Genomic DNA, 27,076 nt, shown 5'->3' with positions numbered 1-27,076 from the left:
AAAAATATATTGTATGAAATTTACAAAAATTTAATAAAGAAGAAAAAATGAAACATTAATTTTATAGAATCTTTTTTCCTAAGAGGAAGAACAGAGAGTATACTCATATTTTAGAATTTATGAAAACTTTATTTTTTACTATAACAAATTTGATTTAGAAAATATATTTCTAAGTATCTAATTTGGTATCGTTAGCTCTATTGTAGTGGTATTAGCATAAAATATTTTCATTAACTTTCAATAATATAATCAAGTTATTATCTGGAAGTATTAATTGCATTTAAAAATATTTTATTTATGTCCTGGCATGGTGGCACACGCCTTTAATCCCAGCACTCGGGAGGCAGAGGCTGGCAGATCTCTGTGAGCTCAAGGCCAGCCTGGTCTACATAGTAAGTTCCAGGACAGCTGGGGCTATAGGGAGACCCTGTCTCAAAAAGGCCAAAAATTTTTTAATATTTATTATTTTTGTTTTATGTGTATGAGTGTACTGCTTGCATGTATGTAGGTGTACCCATGTTGTGATGCCAGAGGAGGTCAGGAGAGGGCATTGGATCCCCTGAAACTGGAGTTATGGGTGTTTGTTAGCTGCCATGTGAGTGCTGGGAATCAAACCAGGGTCCTCTGCAAGAGCAATCAGTGCTCTTAAAGGCTGAGTCATTTCTCCAGCCCCCATTAACTGCAGTTTCAGAAAATGAAAATATCTTCTAATACTTGTTCCAATTCTTTATTATAATGTATAGAATGTATAATAATCAATTATTTTAGGAAAAATATTATAGAGATGAAGGAATTGGAGTATACAGTGATACATTTTTTTAAAACAGTGACCTACACAGAATAAAAATGAGATTAAATGTCAAATGTAATGTGTGGAATGGAATAACAGTTTACAAAATTCTACATTATTTTTAGTGCATTACAATTTAAAATAAATCCATTACCCTTCCTTTACTCTGTCTCTCTCTGTCAGTCCCTCTGTTTCCATCTCTGTCTGTCTTGTTTTTCCTCTCTGAGAGGATATTTGTATATAACTGTGAGTAATTTTTCATTATTTAAACATATAGAAGTCCTTCTAAAATTTATGGCACTAAAATAACAGGAGGGACACACTGAATCAAAGTCATGTATTTCATATCGCATATAATTTATAATTTTGTTTTTGGTCCTTTTGAGACAGGGTCTCCCTGTAGACTGTAGACCTGGTTGGCCGGGAACTTGCTATGTAGATCAGGCTGCTCTTGAACTCACAGAGATCCGCTTGCCTCTGCCTCCCGAGTGCTGGGATTAAAGGCATGAGCCACCATGCCCGGCTCATAATCTTTAATTTAATCTAATATTACTTTACATCATTTTGAACAGAGAATAAAACAGGGAAAGTAATGTTAGGTTGCATGTCATGTTTTCTCTTTCTTACTGAAGTTAATGGTAGAAATTTCAAGTTCAAATATTTTTAAAATGATCGATTCTTAAAAACCAGTCGATTATGAAATAGTATGTGACCTTTCCACTACTGGGGTAAATTTTAATTTTATTGACTTAGACTGTATCAAAGTGCATTTGTACCTTCATAAATATGTCACATCTAAGAGTACATAGTAATTTATGGCTAAAATTAGGCCTTTGAAAATACAGCCAATATAATTTGAGATATCTTGATAAAATTGTTATGTAAAGTTAAAATGTGATAAGAAATTAGACATTTTCTCTCTAAAAACAGGAAGAAATTGAGGCTGGCCACTCTCACGTCTCCTCTTCCAGCTTCTTATTAGAAGAACCAGCTAATAAAATTACAGACAAGAAATGCATGTTACAGGTTGAGCTGGTCAATGTTAACCATGAATTTGACACACCTGAGAACTGCCTGGGTCTAGAGGGTCAACTGAGGAACTTCCTAGATCAGTTTGGCCTGTGAACACATCTGTGGGATTGTTTTGTTGGAGTTAATTGAGGAAGGAAGACGTCACCTGTGATAGGGCAGTCCCTTGTCATCGGGTGGGCCATGAACTGTATAAACATCAAGAGAGCTATCTGAAAACAGAGCCACAGCAAGCTGGCTCTGCTCTCTGCTGGCTGTTGCTCTCTGCCCCTCATGTGAATGTTGTGTGTCTGATTGTTTTGAGTTTGGGCCTCAGCTTCCCTTCAGTGCTAGATTAGAGCCTGGAATTGCATGGTAAGTAAACCCTTTCTCCCTTAAATTGCCTTTGGTCATGGTGTTTTCTTCATAGCAACATAGATAAAACTACAACACAAAAATGTAACTGTCTGCCTATAGATATGATATTTATGTATAAAATCCAGATACAGGATAGCAGTTATAGTTATTAAAGTTGATTGCTTTCCTATATACTTGAAATGAGAAATGTAATTTGAAATGAAAACCATTTGGGTTAGTATATCCTCAAGATGCAGTGCTTAGATAAACCTCTTACAAAGAATGTGCAAGAATTATATGAGGAAAGCCATAGAATGTTATATATATAGGTGTACTTTATAACTTTGAAGACTTAATATTATTGAGATTCAAGTTGTTTTCAACAGAGTATATATATATATATATATATATCCATATCCAGCATAATATCAATTAAAATCTCATCAAGTTATTTTGTTAATACTGACCAAGTGAATCCAAAGTTTATATGGCTAGGAAAAAGACATAGGCAACACAGTGTTTAAAGAGTTCTCCACTATCCAACACTAAGACTTAGTATGTGGTCATAAATAATCACAAATGTATGGTGTCTGTGAAAGAAGAGAAGTTCAGTGGAGTAGAGGAGAGTCCAGAAATAGTTACAGATAAATATGGATGAGAGATCTTTGAGAAGGGGGAAAAAAAGCAGTGTAATGTAGAGAAAGCGGTCTTTTAAAAATTGTTTATTTTAAAATTTGTATGTGTCTGAGTATATAGCCTACATGTATATAAGTGCATTCTATCATGCAGTATCCATGGAGGCCAGGAGAGGGCATGAGATCCCCTGCAACTGGAGTTGACAGCTCTTACCAACCATGTGGTGCTGGGAATTGAACCCAGGTCTTCTGCAAGAGCAGCCAATGCTCTTAGCCACTAAGCCATCTCTCTAGCCTGAAAGGTATCTTTAATAAACAAATCATGCTGTAACAATTAGATATTCACATAAAAATGAATATAAAGCTAGACCATATAGCTGTAAGTTACATTGATTTCTATAACAGAATTCCAATGACTGAGTAGCTTAAATGACAAATTAAAATTTTCTCACACTTCTGGAGTCTAGAAGTGCGGGGTATCAGGCTTTCTCTGGTGGTCTTTTGCTTTAGATTTTAGTCAGCTGTTCCTCTCCTGTGGCTTCACACAACTGTTGACCTGTACACACATGTCTGACATCACTTCTATTAGAAAGAAAATAATAACACTTAGCTGTCTTTCATTAGCATTGATTTTATTTTTTAGATTTTTTTTATCTTAAAATCTTTTTGAACTTTTGTGAATTGTATACATTTTCCATCATATTTAGGCACCCACCTCTATCACCCACCACCTGGCACCAGATTTCATGGACTGTCATATACATTAAGGCATATTGAGTCAAACTCTTATCTCCAAATATCCTTTGGTGTGGGCTCATGCCTGAAACTTGGTAGCTTATCTACCATCAAACACTTAAAGAAAACTGATTCTCTCTCTCCTACCAGTTATTGGTTGCTCATAGTTCCTCAGCTAAGACTGAGGCGTCTCAGCAGCTTCCTCACTTCTACGGTGTGATTTTGTCTGGCTTGAACTTGTGCAGGTCTTGTGCATGCTGTTACCATTGCTGTAAGTTCATATGAGAAACTTCCCAGCTGGCTGTAAAACACGGTTTACTTGTGGATATCAATCATCCCTGACTCTTACACACTTTCTTCCCTTTTCCTGCAAAGGTCCCTGAGCCTTGGGTCACAGAGGTTTGTACAGGTGTCCTATTCAGGGTAACCACTTTTTCTCTGCTCTTTGGCCAATTGTGGCTTTCCAGGTTAATCATCATCTGTTGCATAAAAAAGATTCTCTGGTGAGAGTTGAGATATGCATTTTGATTAATAGTTTATCCTGTTTACTGCAGGATAGCTTTGAAGGTTCTATTTTCAAGGATATTCACATTGAAGGTTCAGATATCAAGTCATGAATATGCTGTAGAAACAGGCCTGTCCACAAAAATCCTTTGGAACAATTAACCCAAAATGAATAATAGATTTAATGTAACAAGAAACTTCTAGAAGATATCAGGAGCAAATCAAAATGACCTTGAGTACAGCCATTTATTTATTTTTAAGAGTGAAAAGTAGAAAATGTAAACTTATTAAAAGTAGATACACTGTAAAGAAGGACAAAGAAGTCCATTAATTTTTTAGATATAACAGGGAAGTCACATTTTGTGGTAGAAGTAGTTGATACCATAGACTTCATTAAATTCAAAATTTCTATACCAAAAAAGACTGTTAAGAGAAGCAAAAGAGAAGACAGATGGATACAACCATAAAAGAAAAACCTCATAAAGGACTGTCATCTAACATACACCAAAAAAACCCTTAAAAACTCAAAAATAAGAGAAAGACTTCAACTTATAATGTGATTAAAATCATAAATGGATTTTTCACCAATAAAATAGTCATATACAAAAAGGTCAATGTTGTATGTCTTTAAGGAAATGCAGATTATGACAAGTCTAGGATATTGCTCTACAATTATTAGAATGGCCAAAATCTAAAACACTGACACCACCAAATGCCGACAGGGATGTGGAGCAATGGGAGCTCTTATCCATAGTTGGTGAAAACGCAGAATAACACAGCTATTTTGGAATATAGTTTGGCAGTTTCTTAGAAAGATCAAATACACTTTTACAATAGAACTCAAAAACCGTTTTTTCTTGTTATTTATGCAAATGTGTTGCAAACTACATCCACATTAAAAACTTAGACACGAATATTTGTAAGAGGTTTATTCATTATTGGACAAACTTGGAAGGAACTAAAATGCTCTTCAGTAGGCGATAGGATAAAGTGTGGCTAATTTGGACAAGGCAACAGGGTTCAGGTAAAAGCTACAGAGCCATCAGGAAACATGGAATTAACTTAAAACATACACTACTGATTGAAAGAAGCCAGTCTTAAAAGGCTACAGAATGCAGGACTCTAGAGACGATGTCTGTAGCTAAAATTCCATCTGGTGGGGTGTAAACAGCATTTGTCTCCTCCTCCCTTGGTCCCTACAACCAAGATATTATTTCATTAAACTACAGTCTGGGAAACCAGTGAGTTTATTGGACTTATTTGCAGAACAGTGGGTGAGCGTTCACTTACAGGAATGTGGGTGCTCCCCTCCTCAGGCCACACTGGAAAGTCTTCATCCACCCACGCTTGAATGAGGTCGACATCACAGCTGCACAACATAGAGAGAGAACATTCCTTTGGCTTTCTTAGTTTATATACCCTCAGGCCTGCCCCTTTGTGCAACTAGGGATGACTGGTTGGTTGGGAGGTTTGACTGACTCTCTCTGCCCCTCCTTTCTTGGAGAGTGTAATGGTCAACATGCTTAGCTGTGATGATCCTAGGCAACGAGGATTGGGAACATGACACCTGCCCATGGCATGTCAGTCAGAGGACTACAAAAACATCTAAAAAGAGAACCTAATGAAGAAGAAGAAGCTCTTCAGGTGCCATGGTTTAGGAGAAGAAAGAGATGATCAGGCAGAACATAGAGGACAGAAGGCAAACTGGCAATCTCATTAGCATGATGCCATAGATACAATGTCAGATTTAAACTGTTACACAGTCATTCCAACACATAGAATGAACAACACCAGAAATGAACTCTAATGCAAACTCTGGACTTGGGATGATACTGTGTCACTTTCAGGTCAAAGATTGTACATATTGTGATGTGGGATAATGGCAGTGCTGGACTCTGTAAGGATGTAGCGGTTGGTGAATACAAAAGACCTCTGTACTATTCAAACTCTAAAAGGGAAAGAGAAGTTAGTAAATGCTTATGTGGTAAATGAAAACAGTAATTGCAGTTCCTGTAGGTTCAGGAGATAGAAAGATAGGCATCAATCAGTTGACTAGGATGATGGGAAGTAAGAGTCAGGCATCTCCACTCATCCACATTTTCATTATTAACAGGAAATCTTTGAGGATGATGAAGATTTCTAAATACCACAAACTATTTCAGACAAAACCCCAGCAAAATGTAAGAGATACTTGTTAAAAGCAGATAGACTATTTTACTAATTGCTAATATTTTGATAGAGTTTTGAAGCACAAGTAATACTTATAAGGATATTAATGTAAATAATAATAATAGGGTTTGGGACTTATCGTGAGCCAAGCATTGTGATTTGTGCTTAATTTAATCCTCATTCAAACTTTGACAAAATTATTACATAATGTTTACAGATCAAAAGCCCACAAAAGAGATTTGGCCAAGCACATTTTGATGTCATATAATATAGTTAGACTTAAGCCTCAAGTCATAGGAAAAGAGTCTCTGTTCTCATCTTGAGTGTTTAGCGGAGAAGAGCCAGTGTTCAGAATGTGTTATGGTCTTAAATCTGTCATTTGGATTTGCTTGTTTATATAAACAAAAGATTGCCCTAATGTTCTCTTTTGTCCTACTGTACAATCAGACTAGGGACACTAGTTCTCAGTAAAATAAATCTTTACTGAAGAAGGGAAACGTTGTCCTAAATGAAAACTATTTATCAGAGACGTCTGAAGTTGCTGAGGAATAAATAAAAGCATCAGGAAAGAGTTACCTGTCTTGCACAAACAAAGAAATAAGCTTATTTTAACAAGTTGTAGCTGGATGTCAGTTAAGTGGCCCAAAGACAAGCTGTGGAAGTTATTGCATTTCCCAACTCAATACTTTGTAAACTTTTTTCCCTTTAAATGTTATATTTGGTGATACTACAGGCAATGGTGTGATTTCTTTGTCACAAAGTTTCTTATGAAGCATCCATCTCTCCTTAGACCTGTGTGTGTGTGTGTGTGTGTGTGTGTGTGTGTATTTGAAGTATTTTCCCTGTTTTTCCTCTAAGTTTCACAATTTTGTGTCTCAAATTAAGGTTTTCAGTCCATTTAAAATTTTTTGGCACTTAATAATTTTTATTGCATTTTGAGATTTTCATACAATATAGTTTGATGATATTTTGAATATATTTTTGTACAGAGTGAGGGATAAGGTTATATCGTATAATCTTCTATATGTAGAGATCAATTGATAGAGAGAAAAAGAAACTCTATTGGCACAAATGTAAACGTCACTGGCCAGTATGGATATCAGTATGCCTGTTCTTCAAAAAAATAAAACTAAAACTACCATATGGTAGCATAGAGAGAGATAAATGTAAACCATTTTTATTGTGACTTTTTACACTAGTAAAACTATGGAACCAGGCAAGATGCCCATCAATAGATGAATGGATATGAAATAAATGCGTTAGGAATTCACAATGGAATTGTATTCAGCCATTAGGACAAACAAAAATATTTTATTTTAGGAAAACAAGGTCATAAGGATAAAGAAGATAAGCCAGATTCAGAAATATAAATATTCTATATTTTTTCTTTATGTAGAATGTAAATATTGGAAATATGATATTAAAATAGAATAGGACTAGTTAGAAAGTAGAAAGACATCCATTGGAGGCGGGGATGGACAAGGGAGTCAGCATGATAAAAATACAATGTATTTGATGTTTGTGTATGAAATACAACAACGAATTACATAATATTTTTTGTCGTTTGAGGCAGGGTCTCACTGTATCCCCATCTAGCCTGGAACTCTCTACGTAGACCAGGCTGGCCTTCATCTCACAGAGATCCACCTGCTTCTGCCTCCCAGGTGCTGGGACTAAGTGTGTGTGCCATCACACCTAGCTGAATTCCATAATTTAATAGAGTTAATGTACACTTATAAAAATAGAAGCACCATTTCTATCGCAGAAATAGAAAATGAGAGCACACTCCAGGTTCAAACAGGAAGCGTCAGTTGAACTTGTGAAGATAAGTTCCCCGCAGTGATTGATTTAGCACTGTGAAAGATAATATGCTTTTTATGGGCATGAGAGGGGTGTAATCTAATTTTTCAGAGATTCCTATCACACTGTAAGTGTGTTAACACATTTAATATCTGTTTTTTCATTTTAATTGTCTTAGAAAAATTCAATAGGCTGCCCTACAAACAGCTCAATCCACATATTGGTCTTCTGCACTGAATTTTCCACCACATTGTTTTAAATCATGTTCTCATCTCCTCATTTTTGTAACAGTCAGTTATGGAGTTATTTTTGCAGACTATTGTAGGCTGGAATTGGTGGGTATAATTTCTTCCACATAGTAAGAACTATTCCTTTACAGTAGACACTGCGGACTTGATTAGAATAGCAGAATGCTTCTTTCAGTAATGGATAGTTTTCAAATATCTAGATCTTTGAAAACAAAGATAGGATCTTTTCTCACTGTCTTACATATGTGACATGAACAAGCAGCTATATTTTTCCCCAAAGCCTCAACTGCTTAATCTCTTTAATTATGAAGTATGAAATGTTTGTGAAACAATGGAAATCAATAGAAATTTCTCAGTTGGCCTTTCTGTAAGAATTGCATAGGTGTGGTAGAAACAGCACATCACATGCCCTGTCCCTCCAAAGCTTTGGATGGTTCTTATGAACATCAGCAGTAGTGTAATGGCAATAAAATTTACTGACAGTGAGATGATTGCTAAGAACTTTGAACTGTGGAAGGCTCTGAATAAAAATAATGAGGAAAATGAAAACCACTCCTTGTGGTTTGTTTCAAGTTTAAATCTTTGTTTTGCAAAACTGCTGCATTCTTGTGATCTTTGGAAACCACATGTTTATGCATAACCACTTGCTTAACTGCCATGTATATGGCTCTGAAACTCCTGTTTGCTTATGACTTGACTACAAATTTCCAAGCTGGCGCCATAATGGAGTGATCCAGGGGTTAGCTGACTGGCATGAATCAGCTCCCTCTCCTTCACCTGACTGGACTCTGATCTCTTGACTCTCAGAAGTTCCCACAACAGTAGTAGGAGAATGAAGCCCTTGGTAGGATATAAGCCTTTGCTTAATTTTTAGAAACTCACTATGGAGACCAGGCTGGCCTCAGCCTCACAGATATCCATCTGTCTCTGCCTCTCAAGTGCTGGGACTAACGATGTCCTCCACCAGGCCTACTAGTCTTGTCATTCTTGATTCCTCTTCATTCAGCTTTTGGACTGCATGACAGCTGGCTAAAAATAGAGAGAGGAGGCCAGATGTCTTCTGAGAGTTCCTTTGCATTTTGGATACCTGAGGTTCCCTAGGGGACTCATCCAAATGTTCTCCTCCCTCTGCCCTTCACCAGCCACCAATTCTTATAAATTCAATTGTCCTTAGAAATCCCTTGTAACCACTCTGTTCATTGCATAGTTAAAAGCAGTGGACGGCCCATTCATCCACTTTGACTTCACCCTAAGGTCACGCTCAGTATCATATATACTTGCAAGTGTTTAATAAGACTTAGCTCAAAGAGCATGATATCTTTAACTTTGGTAATACCACTACCTGATGGATAAGTTTAGCTCTTAGAAGACATTTCCTTAAAAGACAGACTGCCCTGGTTAGAAACAGTAAAGGTATAACTTTTCACTCTTACTGTTTTATTAATATGCCAATTAGGAATATGACAAAGGTAGAGAGATGGTCAGTTCATAAAATGTAGGAAGGAAAGTTGTTCTCTAATCAAAGCTAAACACATAGAAATTCAAATTACATGTGATCCACGCAGGAAATTGAATGTTTGACAAAAGTCTATACAATCAGACATATTAAACACAACTAGTATATACTTATACAAAAGAAAGAAAGAAAATGTAGAAAGATAGAAATAAGTAGAGGTGTGAATAGGGTAAATAAATTACTTATGCATGAGATTCTGAAAAATAAAAATAAATAATAAATGAAAGAAACATATAAATACTGCATCAAAGATATTATTCACCTTTCAGAATGGCAGTTGAACATGATTCAAATCACATGCAAACATCTATAAATATTTCCTTGAATTTCTCACCAGTGAATATGAAATTGAGTGTACAAGGTTGTAATACTTTCCTTTGTGAGTGAATCAGTTCTGAATTCTAGACTGTTTCTTTGCATTATCCAGTAAGGAGGAATACTTTCTGTACATTTAAAGTATATAATTTTGTACATTTGTATTTATGCATTAAGAAATCGCTAGTAAAATAAAGGTATTGTAAAACATAACATGTCTTAGGAAACTTACATAAAATAAATCTGTTTTGATTTAGTTAGATATAAAAGCCACAGCCTAAACAATTTAATATCTCTTTTTCTTTTGGGGAAAATTCAATTTCAGATTCAGATTAGCTAACATTTACCTGGTACATACTGTGCATCTGCCTCTTAGGGAAATACTTTTATATGTACTGTTTTATATGAAACCTGGATTTTTGAATGAAGTTGAAAGAAAAATAGGAGTAGCTGTGAACTAGTAGAGATCAGGAAATTAGTCAAAGAGACAGGATTTGAAATCTGGTGCCATTCAACCTAGGCAAAGTTGTGCAACAGGTTACTTTACCTTTCTCAGTTTAAGTGGGTTGCTATTATTATCTACACATTATGGTATTGAGTAGCTCTAGCTTACCCAATGATGACGAGCTAAGAGCTTTTCCTTTAATATCATAGTAAAGGCAAAGATGTTGCCGTTCACTGTTTCTTCTTGACACAAAACTAGAAATCCTAACATGAGTCATTAGAAAAGAAAAAGAAATGAATGTGATATAAATCAGAAAGAGGTAATATTATTCTTGTTTTCAAGTGCATAATCTTTTATAATATTTAAATATATATTTTAAATAGACAAAGACAACCATATAACTTCTTAGAAATAATAAAGTTACACAGTAAAAATTGGTGTATATAAAATCATGTTGTACTGTATACAAACAACAAATCTGAAAAGGAAATTAGAAAAATAATTTCATTTATCATAGTAACAACATTTAGGAATAAATTTAGTTAGGAGGAAAATTGCTTATCCATACTGATAAAGTAAATTACATAAAACACAAACAAATGGAGATGCATTCTGTGTTCATGAATTTGAAGAAAATATTGCTATGAATCAAAAATATCTTTAGATTCGAGGCAGTCTATGTCCAAATTCCAGTGATATTATCACAGAAAAAAATCATAAAACATATGAAATATAGAAGACCCCAAAATAGTCAAAATAATCTTGAGACTGAACAAAGGTGGAGAAATCAGATTTGTTGATTTCAAAATATATGGCCTAGGTACCATAATTAAAACAGTATAGCACTAATATAAAAAACAAAGAGATTAATAGAAGAAGAGGGTCCAGAAGTAAGTCTCCCTCAGATCACTTGACTTCAGGCAAGGATGTGAACAACGCGTAAAAAGAAAAAGACATGTTCTCCAATAAATGACTTTGTGGAAGTTGTTCAAACATATATAGCAAAGTCTAAAACCATTCTCACAAAAATCATCAAAATAAGTTCTAGATTTTAGGGTGAGATTTGAATCTAAGGCTTTTTTAGAAAGAAACATGGGGTCAGGATTTCATGATGTTAATCTAGGCAGTTTTATTACTGAATACTAACCAAAATAACTGAAACCAGTATCTTGAAATTTTATGACCATGTCCATGTTAATTGCACACTATCACAATAGCCAAGGTATGAAAACAAGTGTCCACAGAAAGATGAATGGATAAAGACAATGCATTACATGCATGCAGGGGATTACCATCAGCATCCATAAAGGAAGACATTATTCAATGCATGCACGAATGAATCTCAGTCACAGAAAACAAATAGTATGCAAGTCACTTCTCTGATGTTTAAAATAGCCATATTTATAGACTCAAAGAATGGAATGGCAGTTGCTGAGGTCTTGATAGAAGGGAACATGGGTTGGTAATGAATGGCCATAAGTTTTCAGCTAACCAGTAAGCACTAGAAGTCTGTATATTTTGACTGCATTTGGTCTTAGCCGAAAGGTTGAGAAATGTTAAAATTGTATATGCTATTAGTGATAGCATATTATGTACTTAAAAGTTATTAAGAGGGTAAATCCATGTTAAGTAAGTGCTTGTATAACAGTAAAACAAATGATGAATAAATATTCAACAATCACTTATATGTAAATTTGCATAGTACAAAATTGAAATGTAAACATAAAATTGTTCTGCACACTAACAAGTCTGAAATGGAAATAAGAAAATTTGATTAGCTTACAATAGTATGAAAATTAATAAAGTAAGTACAAATAAATTAACTTTAAAAATAGCATATAAAGATATTGATAAAATTGCATAAAACACAAACAGTAATCTTGAAATATAAACATAAAATTGTTCTACACACTAACAAATCTGAAAAGGAAATAAGAAAAATTGATTAGTTTATAACAGAACCAAAATTAATAAAGTAAGTGCAAATAAATTTAGCCAAAAAGAAAATAGAGAATATGCATATTGATAAAACTGCATAAAATACAAACAATAATCACTGTATGCACACAATGTTAAATATAAGCTACTTATAACAAACAATAATCACTATACACACACAATGTTAAATATAAGCTACTTATAACAGTTACCCAGTGCTTGTGACTATATTCACTGAATGTGCTCAGAACTGAATTTTATTTTACTTTATTATTTATTTTAATTTTCAAACTTTATTCATTTTTAGTTTATGTGTACAAATGCTTTCCCTGTATATATGTAAGGGTACTTGAGTCCTGCAATGTCCATGAGGGTCAGAAGTGGGTGTTGGATTCCCTAGAACTGGAGTTACAGATGGTAGTTTATGTGAATGAATATTTTGCCTGCATATATATATATATATATATGCACTTGAGTCCTGCAGTGTCCATGAGGGTCAGAAGTGGATGTTGGATTGCCTGGAACTGGAATTACAGATGATTGTTAGCTGTGTGAGTGCTGGGAACCAAATCCATGTCCTCTACAAGAGCAGCTCATGCTTTTAACTCCTGAGCTATCTCTTTAGCCCCCTACTTTATTTTTTATTTTTATATATTTGGGTATGTATACATTTATAACTTTTTAGTTTAAGCAGGTAATTGAATGTTATTTGATAGTAGCACACAATCAAGTATAGTACAATAACTACAAACTAGATGTGCCCATAACTGCTCCAGAAAGCATCAGTGACTTATTATTTAACGGTTTGACTACGGTGCAATTTTCTACCAATTCTTGGAATCCTACTATACACACTTAAAGTAGACTTTACAATTTGAAACAAAAAGCTTTATCAATGATGTAAACTAGTTTTCTCTTGAATTGGTGATAGAATTCATGCTTTTGATTTACAGGGAAAATTACAATTAGTTCAGTCTTTCTCATTAGCAACTGAGCAATTGTGGGCTGTTTCAATTACCCTTAGAGGGAAAGATATGCATATTTATAAAGACATTTTTAACCTTCTTAAAGCCACTCAATAAAAATTGGTATGAACTATAAGTTAAACATAGTGTTATTTATATCTATTTCTAAAATAGATGCTAATTTTTACCCATATTAAGTTAGTATATTGATTTTTTTGATTAGTTTGCGGACTTCATCTGAAATTTTACTAAAGTACTAGCACATAATTGGTAAAGCTAATTGGATATTTTAAAATTTGATTTGCTTGCTTTGTAGTAAAGTTACATATACACATACAAATATATGATAAACAATGTACTAGTATTTCTTCCCAAGTTCTGTTATATGGAAGCACCTTCCACTAAGGGCACTTTTAATAAGCAGGTCTGAGGATGTATATTCTACTCAGTACACTGTAGTCAGAAAGTTTGCAAGGCCCCTTTCCATTCCTTGCAGTCTCTCACAGTGAGGTGAGTGACATGTGACTCTTTAGGGCACATACCCTGAAAATGCAAGGCCCATATTTCCTGCTCAGCACTGGACCGCCTAAATAAACGTTCTTACTTTGTTATTTTGCTTGTAGAATTCCACTAGGAATTTAGAAAACACTGGGGCATGCATGTCTCAGACTTATTATAAGCTCACTCATCTTCCTTTAGTTTTGTGGAGTATTTCAATCTCTCTTCTGAATCCAATCCTACTTGGACTTGATTTGACATTATGTTTTCATTTGAGCTTCGGATGCTTAATCTTACTGCTTCCTGTTTTCCTAAAACTGAAGTGAATAAGCTACTTACAAGAGCATAAGCCGTATCTGCACAAAGCCGTTTAACTGTATTTACTCTGTTCTTTGCTTGATCTTTTTCCCTGCAGTCTCATCCTGTGAAAATTCTCAGGAACCTATAAAGTCCAAAAGTCTGATCTTGACAGGGGTGTGACCTTCCTGGGACATCTTACTGCCACCGAATTTGCTTTGTCCTTCATACAAGTCAGACATAAACACACTCACACAGAGTCATCAATTTGGTATTTCCATTTGGCTCTTTTAATTTCTGCAAGGGTCTTGAAAAAAATGGTGACAAATTGTTACCCTAATTGTATGAAAGAGATGCCTTAGCTGAGAAGAAAACCATGTGTTCCAAAGCACACAGTATTAAGTGAAGAGCAGAAAACCTCATCTCTGGCTTTAAGGAGCATACATTGTAAACCAAATGTTCCAGTTAGCAAGTGGTTATGTGTTCCCAGGAAAGTCTTTGAGTTAGTACGGACAGTAATAACCTCACTAAACAACAGGGTTAAGGGTGAAAGTTCTAGAATTCATGTGGTTCTGGAGGGCAGTGAATGTGGGTCTGCTCTGACACCAAAGACAGTCCTGAAAAAGTCCTGAATATTCTTTGCCTGCTTTTCTCTATTGCCTAACTCATAAGCATCTCAGTCCTATATTGGAAAGGAATTAAGGACAGTAATTGCTCTCTGTTCTTAAAGAAACCAAACAGATTTAATTTCATTATTTTGCAATTGCTCATCCAGTGAGTCATTTTTCCTTAGTCTCCTGGGAGTTTGTAAGCCAGGAGAAATTATTCCTGTGAAGATCAGGTCTCATTTGTCATTTTGCAGACAGGGATATCTATTTGCTTATAACAGATCCAAAATAATTAGCTGTTTACCTGGTAGGCTGGTGATTATTATGTACAACAAATGACCACAAATGAATAAATGCAGGTATTGTTGAAAGAAAAAGACTGGATCATTAGGTATGACTTTGTCTATTGATTTTCACCTAATATTGACAGTCTGAAACTAAGAATATGTGCCTATGATCGCAGGAGGTTTCTTTGGTTTCCTGTGTAGTGTTGTGCAGACTCAGACAAGCCCGGACACTGTTTCTGCCTCTGACTTACAGCCATGTGATTGGCAGTGGTTTATCAAACTCTGTGAAATTCAGTTTTCTAATGTGTGAAATTGATGACATTTAATGTGTTGGTTGTTTTATGGATCAAATGAGATGGTGTATAACATAGCACACGTTAGCTTCTTAAAATATCCTATAATTAAATCACCAACACTTGAAGAGAATCGCTCAGTTCCGAAACTCATTTCTCTATAACACCCAACTACTAAGGTTTTTTTTTTAAACTTGTAGTTGTTTTTATGAAGTTTAAACAAGATAGCACATTAGCAGTGTCTAGCATATAACAATCACTTGTTAAGTATTACTTTAAATGCCATAAGTTTAGGGGTAAATTTGAAAAGGCATAGTCTGCTGTTGACAGTGATGGCAGTAAAGTATCCCTGGAAATTCATTTTCCTAAACCTATCTTAGGAAATTTTATGAAGATTCTCTTTCCTCTGTTGCGCATTAAATTATCTTACTGAAGTAACCAAAGAACAGTTTTCATATCCTCCAATAGCCTGAAACCTACTTGAGCTATAATTCAAACTTCACTACTTCTGTTTCAGACGCTGATATTATCGTTCTCGTCTGTGACTGGTGATTAGAGTCAGTTCTGCACATTCATAATCGCCTTGTTTTCTGCTCCATTGCAAATGCAGAAATATTTTCCACTCATTTCTTAACAAGATATTTTAAAGTTAAATATGGTACTCAACAGCACAGTCGATGCCATTTTGATCTGTTAATGTCTGTAATTGCTATCGCTCTGCTTTAACAAAAAACAGTGATGAAGAGTGCGGAGTGCTCTACCAGAGTCCTTGTAGATGTATTATTCCCACACCAGCCCTAGGGAGGTTACCTACTATCATCCCTTTCATTGGATCTTTCCTACTTCAAGACATTAAACTCTAATTCTCTCCCTGGCTACTTCCCTGAAGCAGATTTGACAGAGAACGACAATACATTGACATTTAAGACACCTAATGATAAAACAGAATCACTGTTTGAATGCCAAGGCATGAGAAACTGTCTATTCATCACAGACAAGAGAAACATTCCCTATAAATCTGTCCCCAACTGCTTTCGTAATAAGTATCCAAAAGTTAAACCACAAAATCAAAACCCAGTGGACTCAGCATAGAACCAAGTTTAAGGACTTACGAGGAGTTTGGGAATCTTCATTTTGTCATACTGGCTTTTCTGAGGAAGTGCTTGTCTGCTCTGGAGTCCGAAACATTTTAAAAGGAACACGGGAAGAGTTTGACATGTCATAATTAATTAAAACATAGTTTGCTGAATTTAGAAGCTAAGCTATATTTTGTTTTCCTTTTTTTTTTTTTTTTTTTTGACAGGGTCTCATGTAAATCAAAATGGCTTTGAATTTGAATTTTCTATGCAGCTGAGACCAACCTAGAATGCTTGACCCACCTGGCTCCACCCTGCAGGTGCTGGTGTTACAGGTCTTACAATCAGGGCCAGGTGGTAGCAGCTGAATTTGGATTTGGATTCTGCTTCTTCCTTTCCAACTGATTATCATCAGGTTCCTTCCTAAATATATGCTTCAATCCCCACATTTGATATTTAGGGGAGATTGTACAATTGTCCTTTGAGGGGAGGTTTTGCTTAAAAGAAAAATGTGGTACTTGGCACAGTATTGACCAACTGTGAAAGTCCCACCCTGGCATATCTGATCTAGAGGAGCCGATGAGCTGCGTTTTATTTTTCCTCTTCCCTTGTCACTGACTATGACTAGTCACTCCTTCCTCTACCGCCTTCTTCCTTTTCCTTTAAGCTGAAGGCAATGCAAAGGAAGATTCACAACTGAAAACTGTATACTTCTAAATGTCAATCAGTTATATTTTCTCAGGAGAAAACATCCTTCCAAATACCTCCAAAAACCAGTATTGGAGAGAAAAAGCGACTTAAGGATGAAGGCAGACTTTGGAGTTGGTCTTTTAGATGATTAGACATCTCTTCCCTTTAACTGTAAGTGCGGTTTGGAGTGCACCTGAAAGAGATTACTGTATCTGATTATGTATCGTGCATTGGGTTTTAAATATTTTTCACGTTTTTTCCATTAGGAAGGGGTTTCTTAAGCCTTTATGAAATCATTATAGATACATTGGATGTTTTATCACATTCTCGTTGAGGACAGATTCGTGACATGGACCACATTTATTTGATCATGTTGACAGTTATAGGTCCCATGTACAGAGTACTCCTTAGAAGGATTGTGCTGAGGGTCCTTCCTTAGTTAACAGTGGTGTGTTCTCCCAAGAACCAAAGAAGGAATTCAATAAATCTACAAACCTGCTGACCTAGGAGTCACTTAGAACTGGAGTTTCACTCTCCCTCCTCTGACAGAATTGACTCTCTCTGCTTTTATGCATGCCCAGTGTATCTGGTTAATTTTTTTTCTACTGGAATATTGCTTTCTTTGCTGATTTCTGTTTCTATTTCTTATTAATGACAGACACATGTTTGAGCACTTACTATATGTCAGATGATTGATAAATAAATGCTTTCAAGACAGCACCTCATATATAAACCTCATATAAATTCAAGTTCCATTTTAGATATGAGAAGAAAGCTACATAGTTTGGTTTGCCTTACTGCTGTGGATAACCAGGCCAGGAAGTGATCTCAAGCAATATACTTCTTTATAGACTTATTTTTACAAAATCTTATGTTATATAAGCCCTGGTCATGTCATGATTCTTGCACAAATATATTTAAAATAGATATACAAATTCCAGAACTGCTCTAAATCTTCACAGATTTATTTATAAACCATGTAATTCTGACCTCTCTGGTCTCATATGAGCTCACAGAAGTGAAGCCAAATCATGACATTCCAAAAAACATATTTATCTTATTAACTAAGACAATTTCTCCATTAGGAAAAGCTCTGATGGGTTGTATGACCTTGGGTTTGTCTTTTTAGCTTATGATCTTAGTATCCCACCTAAGGGTGGAGCATGAAGGGAGTTTTATACTTTTGGATGCCTGTGACACTGCATTGCAGCCTGGAAGAGTTAAGGTGTCTTCCAAAGGATATTTTAGAACCTTTATTGGAGGCCTGTACAGAGGAGTAAGTCTAATCTTAGAGGTTTCATTTGACCATGAGGACTCACCTGGCTTTAACTGCACTATAGGACTGGGAATAATGTCATAAAGCAGACATCATCAAGGCATAATTAGAGAGTACTTCATGAGGAGATGCCTCTTATGTTGACAAGTCACAAGTAGGGGTGAATTTCTTATCTTACAATTGAGGACTGTCTCACAGGCAGCTGGAATTACCAAGACCAGAGAACTTATGCATGACTAAGGCAGATGCCCAGTGCTGTGCACATGGTACTAACAGATGCTTCAAGTGAGGCCTGTCACCACTGCTTCTTCCCTTTGATAGTAGAGGAGGCGACTGAGTCTTTCTTCTTGTTTCTTTTGTTTTTCAACTGAGCTTCCAGTTTCTCATTGGGAACACAGTGTTTATCACGGAAAAGCTGGGAAACAGTCAAGGGAAACATCCCTGTAAAGAGAACATGCCTCCATGCCTTCAAGAAGGGTTCATGAGAAAGGAGGATTTATAGGCCAATGATAAGATGAATAGTTTTGCTTGTTCCCTGTGATGTCAGGGACTAGACAAGGTCCAGTGCATGGAGGAGATTCAAGAATTACTGACTTCCAGATGCTTGAGACCTTGATATAGAAACAGAGAGAAAACTCAGGCATGGTGACTCATACCTATACCCTGGCATTCAAGAGTACCAGGTGAAAAGATTGAGAAGTCCAGGAGCTGGAGAGATGACTCAGTGGTTAAGGGCACTGGCTGTTCTTGCAGACAACCAGAGTTCAAATCTCAGCACCTACATGGTGGCTAACAACCATCTGTAACTCTAGTTCCAGGGGGTCCAGTATCTTCTTCTGTCTTTCACAGGCATTGCATGACACATGCAGGAATGCCGCTCATACACATAAAATAAAAATAAACAGTCTGCAACTGACAAGTGAATAATGAAAATATGGTACAATTACACAGTGGCATTCTACTCAGCAGTAAGAAAAGATGAAACTATGAAAGTTTCAGGTAAATAGATGGAGCTAGAGAGTGTTATATGAAATGAAGTAACACAAACACAGAAAAGCAAGCAGTGTATGTTCTCCCTCATTTGTAAAGCTTAGCACCAATTCCTTATATGTAAGTGTATATCCTGACAAAACAGTTAGTTAAAGGGAAAGGAAAGATGGAGATAAAGAAAAAGAAAGAGAAAGAAGGGGATAGTACAGAACGGATGTCAAAGGTGAGAGGGGGAGTGGGAGGTTCAGCTGGGAGGGGAGGAAGGAGGGACATGTAGGGGTCCATGGGGGTCTGGGAGGAGGGAACTCAGGAGAGGGGGGATGGTAGGAGGTAGATATTATGGGGGAGGGTGGAGGTAATGTTGGATCTTGGACTAGGGAGGGAGGAGGGAGGTTGGATGGGATGGGGCAGGGAGAGATGAGAGATGAATGGAGCTTGATTGGCATGAGAAGCCAGAGGGAAATGTATTGGCTCAGGATCGCCCTGAGAAATACACATGTGTATACCTGGGGACTGTATGGCAAGAAGTACAGTTCCAGACAGGAGAGACTTCTCTTTGAGTATTTGGCCAGAGTAGTCCAAGAGACTCCCCAGATAACACAGGCTATTGCTGGAGCCCTTGGTTATCTCTCAGAATTTGAAGCTAAGACCCTACTGCTAAAGACAGGACATACTTCAGACACAGGAATTGGAACAATCAAGCAGGAATTGACCAAGCCTTCTCCCTGGAGATTAGCCCTCATAGTTCTAAAGGATACTGTGCAAGCTGCTAAGGGAGAAAATCAATCACTGGTCCACACAACCCTAAAGTCTAATAGCTACAAGGACTGACAGCAAACTGCCTCTATTGGTTCACTAGTGGCACTGTTATCTGGGAGGTTATCAATAGCTATCTACTTTGACTTGGAATCCTCTCAATGGGAGTGAACTCATGGGTGGTACTGTAATTATAGCTAAATATACATGGCTGGAGAGGTCATAGATCCTAGAGAAAACCCAATCTCTATCATATCACTAGATAAAGGAATTTCTTACCGTATGCTAAATATGAATCCTTATATTTACAGACAAGTATACCATACACCACTCATCAAAGAAGCTTTTTTTTTTTTTTAACAGATGGAGGCTACTGCAGAATTGCACATCTGGCCAGACACAGAGAACATATGTCTGACAGATGCCCAGTACGGGGTGACACATCTACAGTTGAGCCTTTACAACTAAGTCTCATGGAGCATAGCAGAAAGAGTGTGATGCGCAGAGAAGGCTACAACTGGCTAAGTAAAGAGAATAAGTTACTGTAGTGTGTGTCCTTGGATAGGACTACTGTATTAAACTTCAGCCATCAGAGTGTGATGCGCAGAGAAGGCTACAACTGGCTAAGTAAAGAGAATAAGTCACTGTAGTGTGTGTCCTTGGATAGGACTACTGTATTAAACTTCAGCCACCCAGGGTTCAGGGACCATTGCAGAAGAGAGGGCAGAAAAATTGTAAGAGCCAGGGTTGATCCATGAACATAGGGAAACAGGCTTTCAGGCCACTGGAATCTTGCTCATGTGAACTTGCAGCAATGGTGACACTGAACACAAGACCCGTGTCAACTCAATCAGACAAGGGCCCAGAGCGGAGGAAGGGAAATTGGCAGTGAGTGGCCCTAACTTGGGAATTATTGGAGAATGATTATTGCTGGGTGAGGGAGAGGAGACCTTCCTTAAGATCTCTAGATTGGCTGACTACACTCCAGTGGATGAACTTTCACCAAAGGACATCTGGGTACAAATGCTTGACCAGATGGGGCTTAACATGTATGCTAGAATACATGAGGTCTGATGGGAGGGGGATGTGTAGGGGCATGGATGGAGGATGGGGGGGTATCTAAATTTGATTGTATGAAATGTACAAAAGATCAATAAAAGTATTTTTCAAATATCGAGAGAAGTTGAGAGGAAAAAGCAGAGTATAAGGAGACAGAAAAGAGAAGCGGGAGAATGTAATGTTAATCTTGGCTACAAAAGTGACTGGATTTGCAGTAATTTAAAATGTAAGTCATTGGGTAGTTCTGTGAGGGCCTTTCCTCGTGAGATTAATTGAAGTAGGGAGACTCACCCTAAATAGGGGTGGCTCATGGATGAAGAAGAAATGTTTGCTTTACTGCCTGCTTGTTGGCATGTATACTGTTACTGTGGCATTCCTTCTGATACTAGAATCCTTTTATTCAGCCTTCCAATGTGGTATGACAACCAGTATCTCCCCAGGGATCCTCTGACCCTTCAGCAGCAGATTGAGACTGCTGAGACCTCCAGCCTCAGGGTCTGAACAACTGCTAGATTCACATCCTCTCCATGAGAGATAGTCACTGTTGGACTACCCAGATGATGTTGTGTAAGCCAGTCTAGGAAACACTCCCCTTTAACAAATTCTTTCTGTCAGTTTGATTCCTCTAGAGAACCCTCAGTAATAAATACAGAAGAAAAGCAAGTTTATTACTGTTGGAACTTTTGTGCTACAAGCAAAAAGTGAGGAAACGAAACCATGATTGCTGTCTGTTCATGTGGCACTAAAAGAATTCTGAATAAACCAAGCAGAGTTGTACCCTTCATATTTCCCTGGCAACAGCCATCATTACTCATCACTCTAAGGATTAATGATTTTTTTAAAGAGAAGTTATGCTCTAGGTAATATACTTTCTATTATTAGTAGACTTGGTAAGGATGATTTCAGAAGGCAATTCATTAGCAATGTGAAGAGTTTTAAATGAGAACAAGTCTATTTATATGTAATATAGTTTAGTGGCACATCATGCTTGCTTATTTGGGATTCTGGCTTTGAAGAATGTTCATTTAATATTTCTTTTAACAAATAGTATTAATTAAGAAGAGCATTATTTTTTCCTGGAAAAATGAAATAATTTTTTATTAATTGGGTACTGATTCTAGAAACAAAAGCTTTCAACTGGACCAGGTCATAGGCTTCAGTTTTCTTGGACAGGTAGCCCTTTCCTTTCTGACCTCTAGAACTTAGCTGATGGAGCCCTAGGGCAGGAAAGTGAGTGGCTGTGTTCCAGGATCCTTATTCTCCACACTTCCAAAAAGTAATCCGTGATTTAGCCACCTTTCTCCTGGGGGAAGTCGTGTTTTCTATCGCCTGTCTTCAGCCTTGTATTTGAATATCATCTCCTGTAGTTCTCTATTCAACCTAGTTCTTAGTATTTAATGCTAGGGTAATTTATACATCGTGTGCTATCAACAAGTGTGAGTAGATTAATGAAACCATTATTGGAAAACTTAAAGAGTATCCTCAAAAAACTGAAAATAAGGGTTATACTACTGAAGAACTCACTTATGGTTATGTATTAAAAAGATTTAAATAAAGATGTCTAAAAGCTACTGTGCACTCATGTTCATTGTGGGTACACTTATCATAGCCAAGTTATGGAAACAGTCTAAGGGTTTATCACTGAATGACTACATAAATGAAATAGAGCATACACATATAGACAGGTGTCACCGTGGAATACTATCCAACTCTTAAAAAGAGAATTCTATCATTTATCACAATATGATTGACCAAAAACAAATTATACTTTCAAGACACCATAGCTCTTCCAAATAGGGATTAACCCTCCTCTCCCTAACATTCTCTGGAGAGGTAAAGACCCACTGCACCCAAATCTAGGACACAACTCTGACATTAATCATCTACAGTGTGTCAGGCTTACTGATAAGTAATAGACTCAATAAACACTTCCACGAATTTAACAGCTACAAAAATTCATCAAGCATATAATGAAAGAATCAGACTTTTATCAGCATGTAAGTGCTAAGTCAGAGAAATGGATGTAATTATCTAGGGACAGGCAACAAAGGAAAGGAGAAGGAGCGCATGTAAAACAAAGGGAAAAGGGCACTAAGCTTCCATTTTGAAGATGTGGCTAGCTTGAAAAAAAATGCAGGGTAGCAGCTGGAAATTTAAAGGATAGAAGACAGAGAGATTGAAGGTTGAGAAAATGACTCATGGTGTCAATACTGTGAGTTCCCTGTTCTGTTAAAATATGAGATCCAGCATGGAGATATCCCAAGAAAAATCAACAAAGAAACAAACAGAAAACTAAAAATAAAACTATGATGAGCAATATCACTCCAGGGTATTCACCCAAAGGACTCAAAGTCAACATATCGCAGGGACATAGTACATCAGTGCTTCTTATAGCATTATTCACAAAAGAAGAGATATGTGACCAACCTAGGTATATAGCAACAAAGAATCAGATAAAGAAAAATAGTTGGGTGCTAGAGAGGTGGCTCAGTGGTTAAGAGCATCGGCTGCTCTTGCAGAGGAACTGGGTTCAGTTTCCAGTCCTCACATGGCAGCTAACAACCCCTAACTGCAGTTTCACAGATTCCTTCACCCATTTTTGGACTCCACGGGCTTTTCATACATGGTTGCAGTTGCATACATGCAGGCAAAACACTCATACGTGTGAAATAAAAACAAATTAATTATAATAAAAATAAATAAAATGTAATTGATCTATGGATTGGAAGTTCTTCAGCCTCCTCCGCGGAAAGGATCAAGGTTAAATGGACGCCATTGGAGACAATCATATGAAGTGAATTAAGTCAGTCTTGAAAAGATAAATATCATGTTTTCTTTCACTTGTGATTTGTAGATTTTATACAGATACATGAAATTATATAATTACATAGGGCATGAGAGTAGAGGTGAAATTGGGGAACACAGAAGGCAAGTGGGAGGGGAAGAGAGAGAAAAGAGAGGGTAGTGGAAAATGGGGGAATATGCTTAAAGTATGTACAAAGATGAAAGCAGCCTTATGTTATCCTGTATAACAAAAAAGTTAAAAATGGGAATGCTGTACACTTTTAGTGGCCCAGGTTCAGAGCCAAGCTATGGATTTTTTACCACACTTTTCTACAGACTACCACCCTTTCTAATACATGATAACAACTCATATATTAACTGATTTGTACATGATAGCTTGAGCCTAGCACAAAGCCTGATACATAATCGATGTTTTTCCATATTTGTGTTACTACATTCTGCTATTCATATACTCGGGTGTGTAGCCATCCACTAGAGCCTGGGCAATCTATAAGAGACTACATCCCTAAAGATGTAGTCTGTTATAGAGTGTCTTCCAGTAGTTATCAATTAACAATTACTTTTCAGCTGGGATTGGGGCTTCTTGCTCACTTTCTTCCTCCAAGCTGGGATTTTGTTTGACTAGAGCTTGAGCAGATCTTGTGCATGCTGTCACAAACACTGTGAGTTCATATGTTCACCTGCTTCATTGTGTCCAGAAATCACCACTTATTTGCACTCATACACCATCTCTGTCTCTTACAACCTTTCCACTTCCTCTTCTGTAATGATCCCTGAGCTGGGAGAAGGGTGTGACATCTCTCCAAAATATTTGTTGGTCTCTGTGTTAATTTCTATCAACTGCAAAAAAGAAGCTTCTATGTTGAGGGTCGAGAGCTGTACCAATCTATGGAGATATAATATTAAGTCCTTAGGAATTGGTTTAATACTATATTCGGTTAGCATAATAAAAGTTCTAGCTTTTCCCCGTGCCCTATGATCTATCTAGCCAGAGTTTTGTGGCTTTTATTGCAGTGCCAGAAATGGGTTCTATCTTGTGGAGAAGGCTTTAAATCCAATAAGATATGTTTGGTTACTCCTGGGGCATTTGGGCCATTATTGCACCAATGACCATATCTTGCCAGGCCAGTGGACTTACCTTGCTGGGCCAGTCATTATTGTAGCTTATAAGATTCACAATGGGGTGGGATTAATGACTGCTTTTTCCAGTAGCCTGCATAGCATTTTTCAGTATTATGAAAGTTAGTCCATAGGGATACAGCTACTAAATGATGCAACTGTACCACTCCTGGGCAGATACTGAAAGTACTTCATATCCTTCCACAGAGATACCTGCTCATCCATTATACTGCTGCTCTAGTCCCAGGAAATGTTAACAACTCAGATGTGCTTCAAGTGATGAATAGATAATGAAAATATGGTACCTTTACACAGTGGGATAGTACTCATCTGTTAAAAAAAAAAATGAATGTTTGAAATTCACCAGTAAATGGATGGAGTTGGAAAAAGGAATCCTAAGTGAGGTAACCCAGATCCAGAAAGACAACTATTGCATGGTTTCTCTCATATATGGGATACTGGCTTTGAAGCTTTAGATATTTGTGCTTCATTTGTAAAAAATGTTGAAGTCTGGTAAAAAGTATAGGACTATGGTGGCGCACGCCTGTAGTCCCATCACTTGGGAGGCAGAGGCAGGCAGATCTCTGTGAGGTCAAGGCCAGCCTGGTCTGCATAGTAAGTTCCAGGACAGCTGTAGCTACAGGGAGACCCTGTCTCAAAAAGACTAAAAAAAAAGGTACAGGACCACAGGAAAGAAGGGGCTTTCAAGTTAGGGGAGATAGAACACTGTGATATAAAGTGGGAGAGGAGAATAACAGGGTACAAAGGGTTAAATGGCATGGAGAATAGAAAGGCAGGATAGAGGGGGGAGTATAGGTAGTGATAACTAACAGTAAATATCTTTTAACTAGTTATATAGAAACTACTACTGTGGACGATTCATAAAACATATACATGCATATATAAAAAGATGTTAAGTGGAGTTATACTATAACAGATGGGACAATGGCCCTACCAGAAACCACAGGCTAATGGATCAAAAGCCCAATGTCAGAAAAGGGCTCCCTCTTCTAAACCAGAGAGGTCTATAGACCCCCAAACAGTACTGACTGTTGCCATTGTTCTTGGTTGTTCTCTAGAACTTAGCAGTAAGACCCTATTGTTGAAGATACTGTGAGGCACAGAACATCTATACTACATAATTTAATGCCCAGCTTTCATATTACTGGAAAGTGCTATAAATGTTACTAGAAGAGAAAAGTACTCATCAGTCTAGCCGTGAATCCTGCTGGCTACGTAGCAACAGTCCTGGCAAATTATACCCATTGATACAATAGTGGCACCCAGGCTACGGGAGTAACCAACCATTTTCTGATAGTAGGTAAGGTCCACTGCACACATATAAACACACAGAGAAAGCATGAGACATGCACAAGACCAAGGCAGACGAAAGCCAACCATGGAGGGGGAGGGGGGCAAGAAGTTTCATGATTAAAGAAGGAAATACTGGCAATTGATAGCTTCTGGGAGAGAGTGACACTGTTTCCTTTAAGGGTGTAATCCAAGATAAGAGGACCAGGCTCTAACACATAGAGTTACACTTAAGAGCATTTAGAGAACACAAATTAGATCTATAAGCTTTAAAAATAATGCAGGATATGAAATGAGGGAGTAGGAATGTAGTGGCAGGTCTGAGAGGTGATGGGGGAGGGGCTCTTATATGATCAAAATAAATTGTAATTCTTAAAGAATTTAATAATAGTGAAGTATAAGCTTTTCCGCTGGTATTAATGAAGTGGAAAAGTTGTCAGCTATTGTAGAAATTGAAAATTTTCTACTGACAATTACATATTCATCAACTGCTTGAGAAAACAAATATGAGTGTGCTTTCTTCTTCTATGTTTGTTTCTCTGAGAACTTGAAGACTTCCCTTAAGTGAGAGGACACTGGGAAATAC

The sequence above is a fragment of the Nannospalax galili genome, unplaced genomic scaffold (genome assembly GCF_000622305.1).
Source record: "Nannospalax galili isolate Female #2095 unplaced genomic scaffold, S.galili_v1.0 scaffold844, whole genome shotgun sequence".
Taxonomy (NCBI): Eukaryota; Metazoa; Chordata; class Mammalia; order Rodentia; family Spalacidae; genus Nannospalax; species Nannospalax galili.
Note: the sequence above shows the minus strand (reverse complement) of the source record.